Source organism: Camelus bactrianus, chromosome 24, assembly GCF_048773025.1.
Source record: "Camelus bactrianus isolate YW-2024 breed Bactrian camel chromosome 24, ASM4877302v1, whole genome shotgun sequence".
NCBI classification, from domain to species: domain Eukaryota; kingdom Metazoa; phylum Chordata; class Mammalia; order Artiodactyla; family Camelidae; genus Camelus; species Camelus bactrianus.
In genome coordinates, this window is record NC_133562.1 from 12,648,413 (window position 1) to 12,665,776 (window position 17,364).

The following is a 17,364-nucleotide window of genomic DNA, read 5'->3' on the forward strand; positions in this document are numbered from 1 at the left end:
TACAGGCGTCAATTCTTGGGATCGTCCTTATCTTAGAAAGTGTAAGTTGGCAGACGTGGTGGGGTTGGAGGAAGTGACAGATTTCCAAGTACAAGCGTGATGAGAGATGAGCGTAGAAATCAGATCTCAAACTTGGCTACTAAACCAAGTGGAAAAGATGTCTTTTGCACATGACAAATCAAGCTGGAAGAAGAATCCAAGATTTATGGTATCCAACCAAGCAAGGATTTTCATATATTCACAGGACAGTACAGGGTAAGACCATACGTTTAGGGTGTCTAGGTTTACTTCCTGGCTCTGCTTCTTTCTATCTATGTGACCTTGAACAACCTCTGTAATTTCCTTGAGGTTTATTTTCCTCACTTGTAAAATGAAAACAATAATTTGTACTAGATTTATAGGGTGATTGTAAGGACTAAACAAGTTAATGTATGTAAATTGCCTAGAGGAGGACCTTGCACGTAGGAAGAGCTGCATAGCTATTAGCTATTCTATTACTATTTACCTGTATGTGTTTCGAGTGGCATATTTTTGGTAGCAAAGCGTTAATGATATGTCCAGGTTAAAAAGCAGTCACTCTTTTGAGTGTATTGTAGCTTGCTTGGTTGCTGGCATCATGACCTCAAACAAGTCACCAAAACACTATGGCTCAGTTTTTTTTCACCTATAAAATGGACATATAAACTTTCATATGTACCCTTAGTATTGTCTTAAGAATCAAAGAAGATACGCTTGGGGACCTGTTTTGTAATCTAAACAATGCCACAGAAGTTGAAAAGGTTTGATCTTTCAGCAGATAGCTACTGGGCCTCTGGTACGGCTTCACTGTGTGCAGTAGTGTGACCCCGATTTGATCTTCCGCTTTCCACACATTGTCAGCTCATACCTAGGGAATTCATTGCTCTAGCCAAAGATGCACATTATCAAAGCTCCTGAGACTAATTTGCAAAACCAGAATGCCAACTTGTTTCACAATAAGAAGACACAACTGCTGTACAGGCTGGAATCAGTGTGTGGGCACACCTGTTACATTTTATCCTCATCAGCAGAAGGACAGAAGAAGCCAGGCTACAGTTAGGAGGGTTTGGGGGTAAACCTGGAACTTGAATCACAGGAAACAGAAGCTTTGAATGCTGACCTAATACAATGAATCTTCACAAACGTGTCAGCACTGCTAAGGGGGCTACAGCACCTAAAACACTCAGCTAAGGCTGCCTCTTCCCGGGTGTGTTTCTGAATTAGTGCTTACAGTGCTCGCCTCAGTGATTCTTTGTTTTTGCTGACATGGCTGACTAGTCTTTTCCTCTGAAGAATGCTCAACAAGGGCACTAACAGAAAACAAAAAGAACTATCTGTTGTTAATATCTCCTTTCCCACTTACACCTCCACAAGGCCAGCATCGTAGAACCAAAGGTAAAGTGTCCTTCTGCTGCTTCTCCCCTGCCCTCCGGGGGAAAGATGAGGGAGGAGAGACGAGGGAGGGCCAGGCTAGAGGGAAAAAGAGTGAGGTGAGGTGAGTGGCTGGGTGGAGGAGTTCTAAGGAGTTCCCAGGTGGACATCAGGGGTGCGTGTGGGGTACCTGGGATGCCCTCCTGTGCAGCTTCCTCTGAGGGAAAAAAGCTGCTAATGGTGTGATACATGCCGTGGGACCCAGGCAGCGGTTGGTGTCATGGGCGGTAAAAGAATTTACCAGAGACGAAGGAGGAGAATAGAAAAGGAATTTATTAGGTTATGCTGCCGTGGACAACGGTGGGCCACACAGCCGAGAGGTGCCTGTGAGAGCACCTGGATGGAAGGACAGGGTCTTTTATGGCGAGGGGAGGAGTTGATGAACACAGTGGGTTAGGGGGCTGTGTGATTAGCTCATGCACAGTTTTGATTGGTTGTAGGTGAGGTAAGAAGTTTAGGGTCCAGGAAGGGGCCATGGGCTGAAACAAGCCACCCTGAGCTATTGTGAGATTAGGCATTACCTAGGGCTATTAGTTTGTTAGGGCAAACACACCCAGTAAAGAATGTATTTTATCTTTTGAGGAATCTCGAGCAGATATTGGAGAGCCCAGGAATGGGGGTCGTTGGACTTTGAAGGACGTCAGTTGTCCCCACAATACTGCGATGCTGATGGCCTGAACATTAACCGCTGAGACCTTGAGGCTGTTGGTGCAAGATTTCTGCACCCAGGCTCGGCCTGGGAACAGAAGGCTGCTCTGTAAGCTCAGGTGGTATCAACAGTGCCCTTGGTTTATCTAAAACCCCTGGGACTTGTGCCTGATCTTAGAGAACTGGAGAGGTTCCTTCCCTCACAGCAGATTACTAAGAGCTGCTTTTCAGTCGACCTGATAAATGCATGGTGGCTGAGAGTTGATTGATCTGATTTTGCAAACTAAAAAGATACACTCATTTCTATCTTACGTTGACTTTAAATCTCAGTCTAAGAAGTTAGCAGTTATTTACCAATTCTTTGGAGAAGTCTTCTTGTAGAACACATGGACTGAAGACGCAGAGGGAAATACCCAGTCCTGCCATCCAGAAAGTACTGTCTTATCTGGGGACAACCTCCAAACAGATAAATCATTGAGTCAATGATGTAATTGTTAAGTGTCATTGCAGAAATGACGTACAGGGTACATAGGACACGTTCCTATTCCACAGAAGAAGAAGGGGGCAAGTCAGTGAACGCCCCCCAAGGAGAAGAGGCCCTAACCCTTACTGAGGGCAGAGAGCAAGTCAAGAGTATATTCCTGGAGGAGGCTACCTTTGACCTTTTTCAAAGAAAGAAGCAGAAATGACTTACTAGGAAAGGGAATTTGCACGTGCAAATTCCCATGACTTACTAGGAAAGGGAATTTGCACGTGCAAATTCCAATGTATTTGAGGCAATGCAAACAATTTGAAAGTGTCTAATTTGAATGAGCAGAATCTCTGCACATATGTATGAAAATGACATTATTTACTCAGTGAGTTGTTTATTATAGTGTTTTTTTGTTTTTTTGTTTTTGTGGGGAATCCATCCATATTCTCTCGTCCAGGCACCAGCTGACCAAATGTAGATGAGGATGAGATGGCTGGCTTGGATTACGTGTGTTGTTTCAGATTAGGAAACAGCCCAGAGTCACGTGATCCCTGAGAAGACTTGAACCTAGAATACTGTTTTCTTAGCAAAGCACTAAAGATCTGAGCCAATCAAAGGAAACCACTTTCAGGATACGCTTTTCTTACCCTGTCAGAACGTAGTGAAATAATTTTTTGGTAATCATGATTTATGGATCCATGGCTTTATCTCCCTTTGTGGTTCTATCTGTTGGAAGAACTTATAAAAATACAGCGAAGTAATTGCAGAACCTGAAAATTAACTTTGAAGCTTCTGGGTTCTGTGGTGGAGCATTTCCCCTTCTTTCATAATGTCTTTTGAGGTGATGATGAGGATTTTATTTCTTTAGTACTACTTATTTTCTCACTTACTCAGATTTTATATTGCTGAGAAACCAAAGGTTTAAGACAAAGTTTGGTGGGTGAGCATTCAGAATCGCAGAACTTAGTGAAGATGAAATGATCCACTCAGAAAGAGTCAGGGGAGGGAGGCAATCAAAAAGGAACTGATGATCAGGCAAAGGTGCGGAACTTGATGAGGTCTTTCGGCTGTTTAGTTTGCTCTCAGATGATCAGATATTTGAAAACTTTGTATTTAAAAGCTAGTAAGAAGAACATAGGATGAAGATAAAAGTGTGGCTTGTATCTTTGGTATACTCAGACTATTAGAAGGTTCAGACAGAGCTAGGAAGGACTTCAGAAAAATGCTAAGAAAAAAAAAAGATGCATGTAAGGTCTGCTTGAAACAGGGGAAAAAGCTCAACTTATATTTTTGTCCTCTAGGTCAAGAAGACCATGGCTTTATATCTCTGTGTGCATAAAAGCTGGTTCCTTTTCCAGAGCAGCGCCTGCCCTAAACATCTTAACCTAAAACACAGTCTATGTTCTCTCTGATTTCCTTTGGTTCTCCTCCTATTGGTATTAAGTTAAAGGAATGAAAACATACCTCAAAGATACACTGAATTCAGGGCAATTAGAGATTTCAAATCTGAGAATTCTTTGAAATTAGTATATCAGGTGTGATACACAGAAGTAGCCAAGGTACGGCACAGCGAGCAGTGTGGGCCAGAGACACCGGTGGGGGATAAAAGATGAGAGTCACCACCCTCAGCTGTTTCCCCAGGTGTCCAGGGAGGAAGGAGTGGTCACACTATCATTTGTAAATATGTGAGATTTTAAAAATTACTTTTGTAAGCAATTCATTTCTATGAATAGTAGACTTGTTCATTTAAAGTGAAGTCAATAGAAATGGTGTTTCTCTTAGGTGTCCTATGGCGTTGCCCTCAGAGGCTCTATGGTAATATAAATTTGGGAATCTTGTATTATATGAAGCTACATAAATTTGTGTGTGTGAGTGTATGTCTTAGGGATTTCAGTATATTAATAAGAGCATTTGCCAAATGTATGTTTCACAAAAACTGCGCCAAATATTTCCTGTGACTATAATTCAGTGGAACTCACTTTGGGAAATATAGGTAGAGGTACAATATTTGAATTAAAATTCCTAATAAATTGTTAATATCTTAATATATTATGTGTAATAAAGGAGAGTTCAAAACATACTAAATATTATTTAATTCTTTAACAAAGGACATATTTTATAGAAAAAGTGTAAACGGCTGTATCTTGGAACCACGGACTGTGAAATAACTTGGCTTCACTTTCAACCAGAAGTAAGAGAGTGTTGTTTATTGAATTAAGGAAAGTCTTTGAAGAAAATATGATTCCTTTTAGTATATAGAAAGATGTAAGTTGCACAACGAAACAGGCTTTCTTATTTGACTTGAATATCGCATTTTATTCCTGCTAAGCCATTCCAGTGGCTGGTGTATATTACAGATGAAGTGCCACGGTGCCTTTCTGGTCTGGAGGAGTCTGAGAAAAATAGGCTCTAACTCTGTTCCTACTGTGATATTTTACAAAAATAGTTAGATAGACTCAAGGAGAGAAACAGACACACAATATGCCAACAAACAGCTATACACACATACAAGCCTACAGTTATTTTGAAACACACATATTTTAAAATTTGCTATATACATTGTGAATGCAGAATGGAGGCATAAAATTTCACTTAACTCCCCAGCTTTTTTGGTTGAGTTTATGCAATTCCAGTGAAAGAGCTCTCTCAGGCAACACTGTGCGTTATGGGACAGACTTGACCGGGGTGGATTCCACTGATTTCTTGATCCATGTTGACTTCTTGAGTGAATAGTCACTCCATATTCCCCCTGAATATGTTATGCCTGAAATTGTTTTTCTATGTCTGAATATGTAATCCTTCGATAGATTCAGTCTGATTTCAAATATTACTTACAATTTCATATGGTATTAGCAATAATGGAACAGTACATTACCTAATGTGCTGTGATTCGGTGTGGATTTCATTCTTTTCCCTCCGTTATTGGTAGTATTCTTTTAGGCTCCTAAATGAATCTTTCTCTTTACCTTTTAGAAAATCCTTTGTTATTTGTTGAGCATTGATCACTGTTCCTGGCTCTCAGGGAAGAAACGTCAACATTGCCCTGGTTTGTGGAGTGTGTTTTCTGGAAGCACCTTTGATAATGTCAGAAATGAGGTCATACTGTTCTGGGAAGAAAGTGTTTTTCGTGAACTTATGGGTTTCTTCTTCCATAAGGCACTGATAATGGCAGAAAACAAGTATTTGTCAAAGGTGAAGATTTTGTAAAACTAAAAAATTTATGATAGTTGAATATGTTTTTAAAAAACAGAAATCTTGAGACAGTCTCATTAAGGCAGTTTCAGCTTTGTTTAAAATCCATTGCTAAAGTAATTGGTAATGCCCTTTCAAAAAGAGAAACAAAGTATGCACTGTTTAACATGATTCATCGCTTTCCAGAGAAGGCGATAGCAATGTATAGTTGTTTTTTGTTTTTTTGAGTGTCTCATAATTGTAATTTACACATACAAGTCTCATAGGCATATGTCACCAACAGATGGTATTTATTAAAAATCCGCATGCATTCTTGGATGGTTTAAGTGTCATTCTGCTTGAAGGCAAAGAAATGGATTAGATGACCTTTCAAGGTCATTCTACTTCAGTAATATGATCTGGAACTTCCCCACTGCTTAAAATGGGTTTGTCTTAAATACACATCCAGATTAAGTATGTTTGCTGCAGAGACATGCATCCAACCTGAATCAGGGTAATAGAAAAAATACAACATATTGGCTCACTTATAAAGGGGTGTGGTCAGGGTTGACATTAGAGACCACTGGATGCAGAGACTGGAATGAGATAAGTCTCCTTTTCCTCTTTCTTCTCTGCTTCTTTCTCTGGTGCATCCATTCAGTCTTCAGCAGATAGACTTCTTGGCAGGACTACAGGTTGATGTCTCAGTCACCAGAGAGAAAAGACATCTTTGCAGCCAGCCCTGTTTAGGAACCCTGGGCAAGATTTTATTTGGCACAGCTTGGGCCCAGGACCAATCCATACAATCAGATCTTGAAGTATTAAGATTGGCTTCCTTGAATCATGGGTCTTCACTGGCCATGATTTTATTTATACCAAGATTAAGAAAGACAAAAGGAGATTCCTAGAATCTTGAGAGTGCCCACCCCAGCCTCCAAGCCAAAGACTTCACCACTACAAATGGTCCAGAGACTGTTTCAAGAAGATTGTAGTTAAAACTGAATATTCACTTTTTCCCAAGAGTTTATTAGGATCAGTATCGTCATGCTGTACATATCCGTGATCTCAGTCTTCACCAGAAGTTCAAACCCCTCAAGACAAACATGGTTACCTTTATACACCTCCAGTTGGCTCTGGACATCCTGTCATCTGATATAATCTACACACTCCCCAGTTGCCCTCCTTCTTCCTGTCCTCTCCCCACTCTCCACCCCCCTCTCCAACTGCCTATACATTTTTCTGGAACTCAGGTTCTATTATCAGTAAAATTGTGTGTCACCTTTAACTTTTCTATTCTATTCTTTCTTTGGTGAGGGAGGGTGGGGAATTAGGTTTATTTATTTATTTTTAATGGAGGTACTGGGGATTGAACCCAGGACCTCATGCACGCTAGATATTCACTCCATCACTGACCTGCACCTTTCTCCCTCCATCTTTAACTTCTCTAAAGATTCCTTTTCCCTTTGGTTTTATTGAAGCCTAACCTTTACTTGAGGATGTTGGGTTCCTCTACAGCCTTTCAACTGTGTTTCTTTTTTTTTTTTTTTCTTTCTCACGTCCCATATAACACAATATCTAGAGATGGTGTAAATGTCCTTTTTTCTTCTGTTACCATTCAAGTTCACTTAGCCCTTCCTTCCCCTAAAACCCGAGCTTTCTGAATTGTAGTGCCCCTCCTTGTTGCAGTGTTTACCAACAGTTTTGACCCGCCCCTCACCTTTTTTCCACTGTCCTACCTTTCTTTTGGTGACTTCAGCCTCAGATGACCCAGTCCACACTCTTGCTTATCACATCCTTGAGCTTTTCACCTCCAATGATCATCTCCTCAACACCCACTCAGGTGTCCAACCCCATAGAGGTGCTCTGCAGATTTTCATTCTGATATGTGCACCTGATTCTCTCTTGCAAGCAACCCACTGGAACCTCAGCATTTCCTATATTTCTAGCTTACTCAGTCTAATATCACCCATTTCTGTAATTATTTAGCCTCTTAAGATGTTCCAATCATTTGACTCTGTCAACCATCAAAGGCAAGGAGAGGTCACCGCAAATAGATTTCAGGAGGGAAGATCCAGGACAGAAGGTTTATTTGCTTGCTGATTGTCTGTCCACTGCTGTGTTATAAGCTATCCAGGCGCAGGGAATTGACTGCCTTCCTCGCTTAGAACCTTCTGGGAAGCATTTGAAGAAACTCGAATCTCCTGCAGCCAGAGGGTAAAATAGCTGAAGATCAGGCCCAGGACCTATTTGTAAGAACAACAGAACTCCCAAGAAAGGTGACTCCTCAGCCCTGGCAAGTCTCATACCAAAGTCAAGACCCTTCTTGGAACAATGGGAACCCTGAGGCCTTGGACAGAGACACTGGGTTGAGGTACTTGAAAACATTGTAGTCCAAGATTTTCATGGACCATCTGCACTTGCAGCAGTGGTTCACGCATCCTATTCCCACTTGCTTGGAGATGATGAAAGGCTTCTGGTTTGCAAAATGGGACACGTTCCATCCCCATTAGATATAATCTCACTTCTCCTCCAGGCTACCAGGAAAATAACTAGAGTGAAATCACAGAATGAACTGGTCAGAGAGATGAAATGCTGAGCCTGGAAAGGGAGGAGAAGTGCTATTCCAATAAACAGGGAAGGACCTCGCCAAAACACACTGGCGAGAGTCTGAAGCTCTCTCTACAACTGGATTATGGGAGCCCTGGAACAAAAGTACTATTACAGAAGGTTGGATAAAGAGTTTGTTGACATGGAGCCTTCTTGAACACTAGAATATTTAATCACCTGGCAAGGACCCTGGAGCTGACATGATGCTTCTTTGGCTCTTGAAATCTTGTAGAAAAGCAATAGCCCACTCTAAGTGTGATAAAAATGCCAGAACTGCTACAGAAAATGGTAGAAGAAAACTCAGAAAACTCAAATAACTAAGATTGCAAATCTCTCCAGATGGCCATGTTTAAAGGGAGAGAGCAATGTCTGCCGGCATCATCAGGGTTGCATTAGTACAAGGGGCACCTGCATCACCAAGAGGGTAGGTGGCACCGTCTTCTCTGAGCCAGGACTGGGGTGGGGGGCTCACTGATAGCAAAGGGAGTCATAAGATCTCAAAATAACAGGGTCCCAGTGACAGCATGTAACCATCAAAGGCAAGGAGGGGTCACTGCAAATAGATTTTGGGAGGGAAGATTCAGGGCAGAAGGTTTATTTGCTTGCTGATTGTCTGTCCACTGCTGTGTTACAAGCTACCCAGGGGCAGGGAATTTACTGCCTCCCTCACTTATATATATTCAAGTACAGAAAATATGGTTGGACTCATAAACGTCTTCTAACAAATATCTGGAAATGAAGTTATTCTAAAAAAGGGGCAGTAGGGGAGATATAAGTGGTGCTGACTCAGTAGTCCTTGTGAAATTGTTGGCTGACTACTCAAATTTGAAATTTCCACAATATGTTTTAAACAGTTTAAAAAATGACTGTGGACCTTTAAAAATTAAAAGTAGACTTATAAAGTATAACCCTCAATAAAGTCATCTGTTTTAATGTTAAAGTGTGAAAACATTTACTTAAACTTGATGTAAACTCTTTATTGAGAGACATGGTTCCCAAGCAGACAGTGGGAAGAAACTGTCTCCCTGCACTGCAAGCACTGTCATTGCGAGATGGGAGGAGGGTGGTCATGATCATCTTCGTTCCAGTTAAGAAAACGAAGCCTTAAATATTGGGGAAGAAAATGTGGAGTTGGCTGGATGCATTTCCTGGTGAAAAAGTGTAGGGAAATTTAAACAAATATGTCCTAAACTGTGTTCCTGAGAACAGGAATTTTGTGGGTGGTTAATGCATGTTCTGTGTTCCAAGGGTTTATAGCTCTATTTGAGCTCAAGAATTATGACTCTAGTATTTTGCGTATTAGGTACGAGATAAAAGAGCACATATTAACCATTTGACTTTCAAAAAAGATTATAGCATTCAAAAAAGATTGTATTACCAATGGGTGGCATGGTTCCTCATGACTCACAATTTCATTAGGAATTAGGGGAAAGAAAATCTAAGATTATAATGAAGAAGAACTAAGACTACACATATAATAAGCTAATTGAACCTAGACTTTCTGTATTTTTTAATACCATGTTTTAAATAATTTTCAATAGTTGAAGTGTTTGGTGTTTCTGATATTTCCCAGCTTCTGTTCTAGGCATTGTCACAGATACAGAAATCAATTATTATGTGGTTTCCCCTTTGAAGGATCTTGCTCTTCAGTAATTTAGTGGTGACTTTATATTTGTGTTATTCAAATTATCAAGAAAAGCATCATTTATAACATTTATTAGAATATGGGCTCATTAAAACATACCTACACAAAAATAGTCATTTGTGCATGATTTTATGTAATAATTCAGACTCTATTGTCACCTAGATACCAGTTTGCTGAAACTTTTGACATAATATTTAAAACAAAATAATCTTATTCTTAATCTTCACTCATGTCTATGAAATGATCACAGATGTCATTTAAGCCCTTCTAGTAAGGCAAAAAAATAAGTAAAAAGCATCAATTAAAAGAATTTTCTTTCGGCATAATCAGTCTCCCTGTTTGCTACTGCTTTACCAACCCGCAGGTCTCCTTTATAAACCTGGTGCCTCCTTCCTTCACTCCTCAATGAACATGCAGAGGTTGGTCATGTCCTTCAAGGTGTAAATTATAGAAAACAGTAATACATTGCCTATTCTTGGAGATTTTCATTCTTAATGGATTAATGTTTTTAAGAGAATGGTGACATTTCTACAGTTACCAGTAGATGAGGAAGATATTTGAGGTGGGCACTAGGGTTGCCTGTATTCACAACAGAAAATCACATCGTGTAAGCGCTTTCTTTGGTGTGTAAGTCAATCCTACCCCTCATGGCATGCATTCTAAGTTCACATTGAATTGATTTTCATTAACCTGAGCCTTGGGATTGAGTGGATTTTGCTGTGGGCCCTGCTTTATAAAACATGGATTCACCTTAAACCTCTCAGAGAAGAGAATTTTATAGGGTAGGACTGCAGAGAACCAAGTAACTAGTAGCTAGGCAACCAGAAGCAACTGTAAGAAAAGAAAGTTTGGAAAAGACCAAGCAGATCTTCTCTACATAATATTTGGTATTAAGAGATTATTATCTCATGTTAATTAGTAAGACTTGCTGGTGATACTCAGTGTCTTTCACATATACCATTACATGAAATTTCTTGTATCAGTTTCTCTTCTGTCAGGTTTACTTTTGATTACCTGGGGGCTCTTCTCAAGAATCCATTTAGCTGCTTGGCTCAGGCTACCTTGGTAAGAACTACAAATTAGTATATTTTTAAGTGCTGTCAACCTAAGAGTGAAGCACTGGGACCATGAAGCATCTGCCGTAGCCTCTTGGTGGACACAGTACAGTTCGGGCCCTGGGGATGAGAGGCTCACAGCATCTCCGGCCCCCTGTTCATTGAAGTCAGCTGCATCTCCATCTTCTGAGTTAAGGGGAACGAGGCCCAAGGTGGTCAGAGTCCAGTACACTAGTGGGCACCATTTTCCTGCCTTTTCAGGCCACATGAGCTATATTCTAGTGTTTAATTTCAGGCTGTTTTGTTTGCACGTAACATTAAACCAATTCAAACCAGGGGAGGTAAGAACATCTGGGTGTCTCCAAACCTGAGGAGAGGAATGGGGCCAGACACTTGAAACCATCAAACAGTATTCTCATATTCTTGCCTTACTACCTTGTTTCATTCATTCTTCCCTTTTATCACAAATCTCTTTTCTCTACTTCTTGAGTCAGTGGCACCAGCACGTGATGACTCCCTTACTTTTCATCATATAAACCAGATTTGAGATCTTTAGTCCCAGTTGCAAAAGCCTCAGCCTGGTCCTCATACTGGCACATGTAGAGTCAAGTGGTCCCGTCTGAATCAGTGAACTATGACCAGAGCATGAGGTCACAGAAGATACGCATGCTCCCACAGGAATCATAAAGTGTGCGTGTCTGTGTGAACGGAATTCCCAGAGGCAGGAGTGATGAAGGCAAAGCAATTGGCATCCACTGTATCTTGCCATCTCACAATATTCTTTGGCTAAAGATGAGTTACCTCATTTTTTTTTCTCTTTAAGAAAAATAATAGTTTCCCTAGCCAGGGATATGTTATGTAAAGTGTGTAACAGCCTTACAAGGGAATTCATTTTTAGTTCCCCATCAAGTTTAAAGTGATTTCTTTCTCTCGAAAGATGTACTTCCCATTTCATTGAATACAGTGACTAAGAATGGAGAGTAATTGTGGCAAACAGAGCAACCAAAGAAACACACATTAAAGCAACAGAGAGATGCAAGCCGTATGTATTTACTCCTACACTTACAAACAACCTCTGTCAAGCCTGTGGTTAGTGATAAGCAAAGTCTGTATTCAGAGAAGACTGAACCCCAATGAAGAAGACCAGTACTTAGAAACACAGAAGAACATCCAGGTAGTTTAAAATTTAGCCACACGATTGAATATTTTACTTTATATTTTTAGCAAGAGGAAATGAAAATTGTTTTAAAAGCCTTTGTGTATCCCTTAAATTTCATCTTGATTACGTAGGCATAAAAATGTATATGGTTGTCAAAAGACTGTGGGTTAAACTCTTCCTGAACCTTTATTTTACAATATTCATAACACCACAATTTAAAGACCCACTCTAGGTACTATTAATTATTGATATCTAAATTAGTTGAATCAGAACAACACCAAAGTCCAAAATTCTGGTGCCTATGTAAATTTAAGAATCCCTCCTCCATACCTATGGTTTAAAGAAGTTTACTTTTATCTGGGAATGCTATGATCTAGACGGAGTTAAACTTTCCCACTTGATTGTAGAGAGTGGCTGGAGAGAGTTTGTATGCAGAGGAGTGATTTGGGGTAAGTTTCAGATGAAATGCCTCCCCACCATGGCCATGTGATCTCAATTATATAATTCCAAGTGTAATCTCAGACAAAGATAACTATACATGTCAGAAGTTTCTTTGAACTTCTGCACTTCGGTTTTGCTAAAACTACGTAGCATGTAAAGCCCACTCAAGTATACTGAAGTTGTGGACAAATTAGAAATTGCTTATGTTTTAATCTGTGTATTTCTTTGGAGTGTGGTCACTTGGTAAAACAGACATACACGTCTAAGTGCACATAATGACATAAATACAGCATCCCAACATTGAAGGTTGATCCTTTGCCTAGAGTGAAGGATACAAGTTATGTTTGAAAGAAAGCCAGTTTCCCACATGAAATCTAGGGTACAAATGTTCAGCTTCCATTCAGGTTACCAATATTCTAATAATGTCCCCCTACTTTCTTTGGAGAGTCTTCCTAAAATACTTTCTCCATGTTCACTTAGCTCTTCACTGTGGTAAACCCTCGTATCATCCAACTGAATACTAAAACATACGAGAGCAGTTACGTAACAGCAACAATAAAAGCGTGTATGTGTCAAGGAGGAACAAAAATATTAAAGTTTGTTTCTCTCTTTTATTCAACTAGGATAGGCGTAGATTAACAAAATTAATTACACTAACTTTTAAAATTTAATTCCATTTCATCCCTTTTCATCCTCCAACCTTTGTGTCAGTTTCTCCCACAATGCCTGTAAATGCTTTTATTGTTAGATCAAAAGCTATTTTGGTTAAAGATTTTGTAATGTAGTTTGGCTCCTGTGACTCCGGGTCAAATCCACTTTAAGGGAATGTGGCTAAACGCATGCCAACTCTCAGTTACCGTGGTTCCTAAAGATGGGGCATCCTCTGTGTCTCAAACTATCTACTCCCTCAATGTTAGATGTACACTTTTCCTCACAGGCATTTGAATTCCAATTGTGGGTCTATTTTGATATCTTATAACCACATGTTTTCCCTCTCTTTCTCCGCTCCTTAGGAGGAATGTCTTGGAGAGGTTATTCTGTCTTGTCCTTCATCCGTCTTCCTTGCCTCCCATGCCCAAAATATGCCAGAAATCCAGAAAGCATCCTCTGTCACTTCTCTCCTCTGTCCTGTCAGTGGCATTATTTGATATTCTGCATGACCTATCAGGTCCACAGGACTTGAAAGTTGATTCTCAAATATAAATATGTCCTTTTAAAACAAAAGAACACATATTTTCAATACACATTCTCAATCTACACTGTTATTAGGGTGAGTTTTCCCCACAAAAGCACAGACTTTCAATCTGAGAGCTTCCTGTTTCATTCCCAAGAAGATTTTATGGAACATTTTAGATGTTTAAGTGATAAGGATCTTTGTGTAAAGAACCACTTCAGGTTAAGATAATTTAGACCAGGGAACATGATTGCCTTCAAGATTCAAAGATTCTGCTTATTGCCAAGGGAAACAATAACACTTCAAAAGCACACACTGTAGTTACTTCATGAGTCTAAGTGTAAAACGCCTCACTTGTAGCTTGCTGTTCTTTGAACTCTAGGCTTTTCCACATAAAATAGATTTGGTTTAGTTTTTGCAGGTTGGCACTCTGGCAGACTCCTGCGTTAGAAACAGCCATCTCTGTGGAGATATAGATTATGGTTTGTGTTAAATTATATTTACTGTTGACATCCTTTTGGCTTAAATTCGTGGCACATCTAGTGGAAGTTTAGTATTACAGAAATTTCTTCAAATGATTTTGACAGGAGAAAAAATGGTACCATAAATATTAGAAGAAATATTCTTTGAAACATTAATGTATTTCAGTTCTTGGCTACAGACGTAAAAGAATGTGGAGTTCTAGAATGCGGGTTGTTCAGGACTCAATGGCTGGGACCACTCTGCATATTTAAATGAAGATGAGACTCGCACAGAGTTTGCAAAATTTTCCATAGAATCCAAGAATGGTTTTGATTATGTGGAATATCCCTGAAAAGAAAAGATTAGTTTTAGAAAACTCCAGAGTATGTTGACTCTTCAAAATAAAGATTTTTTTTAAAATTTAAGTTTAACGTTAAACCTTCTGAATATTCCTCTCTCTATCGTAAATGGATAAAAAGTTCCCATCTGGGAGAAATTTCTACAAATGTCTCATCTTAAGGATCTGTGAACAAAAGCTATCCTATGACCAGCTAAGTGTAGCGAGACCTCTTTCAAGAATGTTCTAACGTTAATGAGCCCACACTAAATAAATATTAATCCTGTTTTTTATGAGTGTCCTGCAACTATCATTAGAAGCTTCAGGATTTACTGGGGTATTTGGGAAGTTGTACAATGATTAAATTTTCTTTCACTAAAGTTTTAAAATCTATATCTGTCATCATCATAAATTAAGTTACTTTAATCTTTGTCTCTGGTTTGTCTAAATGAAATAGACATTTGGGAGACAATGATTTTTCTGCTCAAATAAAAGTAGTATGATTACTTGACCCGCGCTGTAGGAAGAATTCAAGTATCAGATAGAGTAGTGTCTGGGGTGTCATCAAAACCCGACACCCTGTTATTATATAGTTGAGGCCACAAGGCTGTCAATATCAAGCACAGCCATTGCTTCCTTAAATCTGCAGCCTGAAACTAAAGCTAGAATTTTAAGTCGCAGAGACATCACTGATAGCATGTGGGACATTTTCAAAGCTGTGCCAGGGGATTTAAGGAGCATTGCTTCCATTAATCTTGCTGAAAGTCTCATGACTAAATCCCTGTGCATTGCTTTTAAGATTTGCTCAAAAATGTCTCAGGATACAAAGTATGGACAAGTTATTCATTACAGCTTTTACTTTACAGCATTCTGAAACACTTCTACGTAATTTAGCACTGACTTTCCTCTTCTATAGAAGATCATAAAAGACCTTCTGCCTAAATGAAAGATTTGCTTTTTGATGAACTTTTACGAAGAGTGAAAACTAGCTTTTACATTAAGCTTGACTGAAAGAAAAACAGTAGCAAAGTTGAAAGAAACTACAGTGGGTACATTGATTTTTTTAAACCAAAACAAGATAAAGCTTAGAATTTATGTGTTTATATATATATACATATATATGTTTCAGGAATATATATATGAATGCAAATATTCTATCAATATATATATATATTGCTTAGGTATTGCAAATACCAAGTTTAATAAGACAGAATAGTTCATGGTCTAATTGAGGAGATAGGGAGAAACATAAAGCATAGTAGAGAAATGTAATTGGGGAAAGCGAACCTGGGAAATGTAAGATTTGCTGCAGAAAGAGTCATCTAAGGTTTTGCATTAGAGTGTTGGTTGGGTAGCAAAGGACATAAAGCAAAAAAGTTATGAAGTCAGATTTAAAGGACTTCATAATGCAATGGTAGTTTGCATTTCATTTTATAGGGATGATGTGATCAAGTCAAAAGTTGAGAGAGCTAATTTAGATCTCATAAATGAAGGGTTGCCATGAGTAGACAGAAAACGCAGACAGATCACTAAGGAGGCTATTTCAAAAAGCAAGTAGAGATGAAGCAAATAAGAATGAAAGAATTGCCAGTGATAATGCAGAGAAAGAAATAGATCAAAGGAACTGATTGGAGATGAGAGAAAGAGGAGTCAAGAATTACTGGGGTTTTTAGCATCCTGGGTTGAGATATGGAAGAAAGTAGAAGAGGCAGCCCCAAATTGAAGCAAAAGATAATGATTTCTGTTTTGGTTATGAGACGCTAGAGCTCTCTGAAGTTTGTGAGTGATTGCTGAGTGAGTTTTGGGGCTATAGATACAGATTTTGAGACATCAGCTTATGAGTGATGGAGTTGATGAGCTCATCTGGAGAAAGGGAAAAAAAGAGTAAACGAAAGGCGATTGATTGTAGAACGTTGGTGGCGACTGAGGTTAGAAAAGCAATCAGGAAGGGAGATGGAGAAAAGTGGCTAGAGAGATAAGAAGGGAGCCAGGAAAAGCTGCTCTTAGAGCTTTATCATTAAAGTGTTGGAGAAATGTCATCAGGGGCCCAAGGGGCAAAGTAGATGAGGAGGAAGAAGCCTTTAGTTTTGGTAACTATTAAGTCATCCATATTCTTAGCTACAGCTTTTTCAGCAGAGTGGTGGGGACAAGACCTGCAGGAGATTTAGGAGTGATCATGGATATAAATGATGGGAGATGTGAGTAGGTGGAGGGAGGTAGTATGGACTCACCTTCACAGATGTTTGGAAACAGAACCAAGAAGATACATGAGGTAGTATCTTGAGAAGATATATGTTGAGAGAAAGATTCTGTGGAAAGGAAGAGAGACCTGAGAGTGTTTGAATGGTCATAGTGGGGACTCCAGTGGAGAGAGAAAACTTTTAGGAAAGATGTTTGAAATTTCAGCTGGTTCAATTTTTTAAAAAATGTTAAATTCAGTCTCTTTGTCTCCCTCAATATACAGTCATGCACAGGATGATTTGGGTCATAACTGCTCAGAGAGCTACCTGTATCAGTCAGGATAGGCTAATTTTTGCTACAAATACAAATTAGTCTTTTAATTCAATAAAGTTTAGTTCTTGTTTTGCATCATGTTTTTTGTTGTGGGTTGACAGGGGTGTTCATAACATTTATTCAGGGATATAGAGTGACAAGAGGCAGAATCTTGGTAAACATAATCTTATAATCACTACTGTAGGGGAAAGGTGGGTATTGTGAATGTCACATAGGTCCTTAAAATTTTC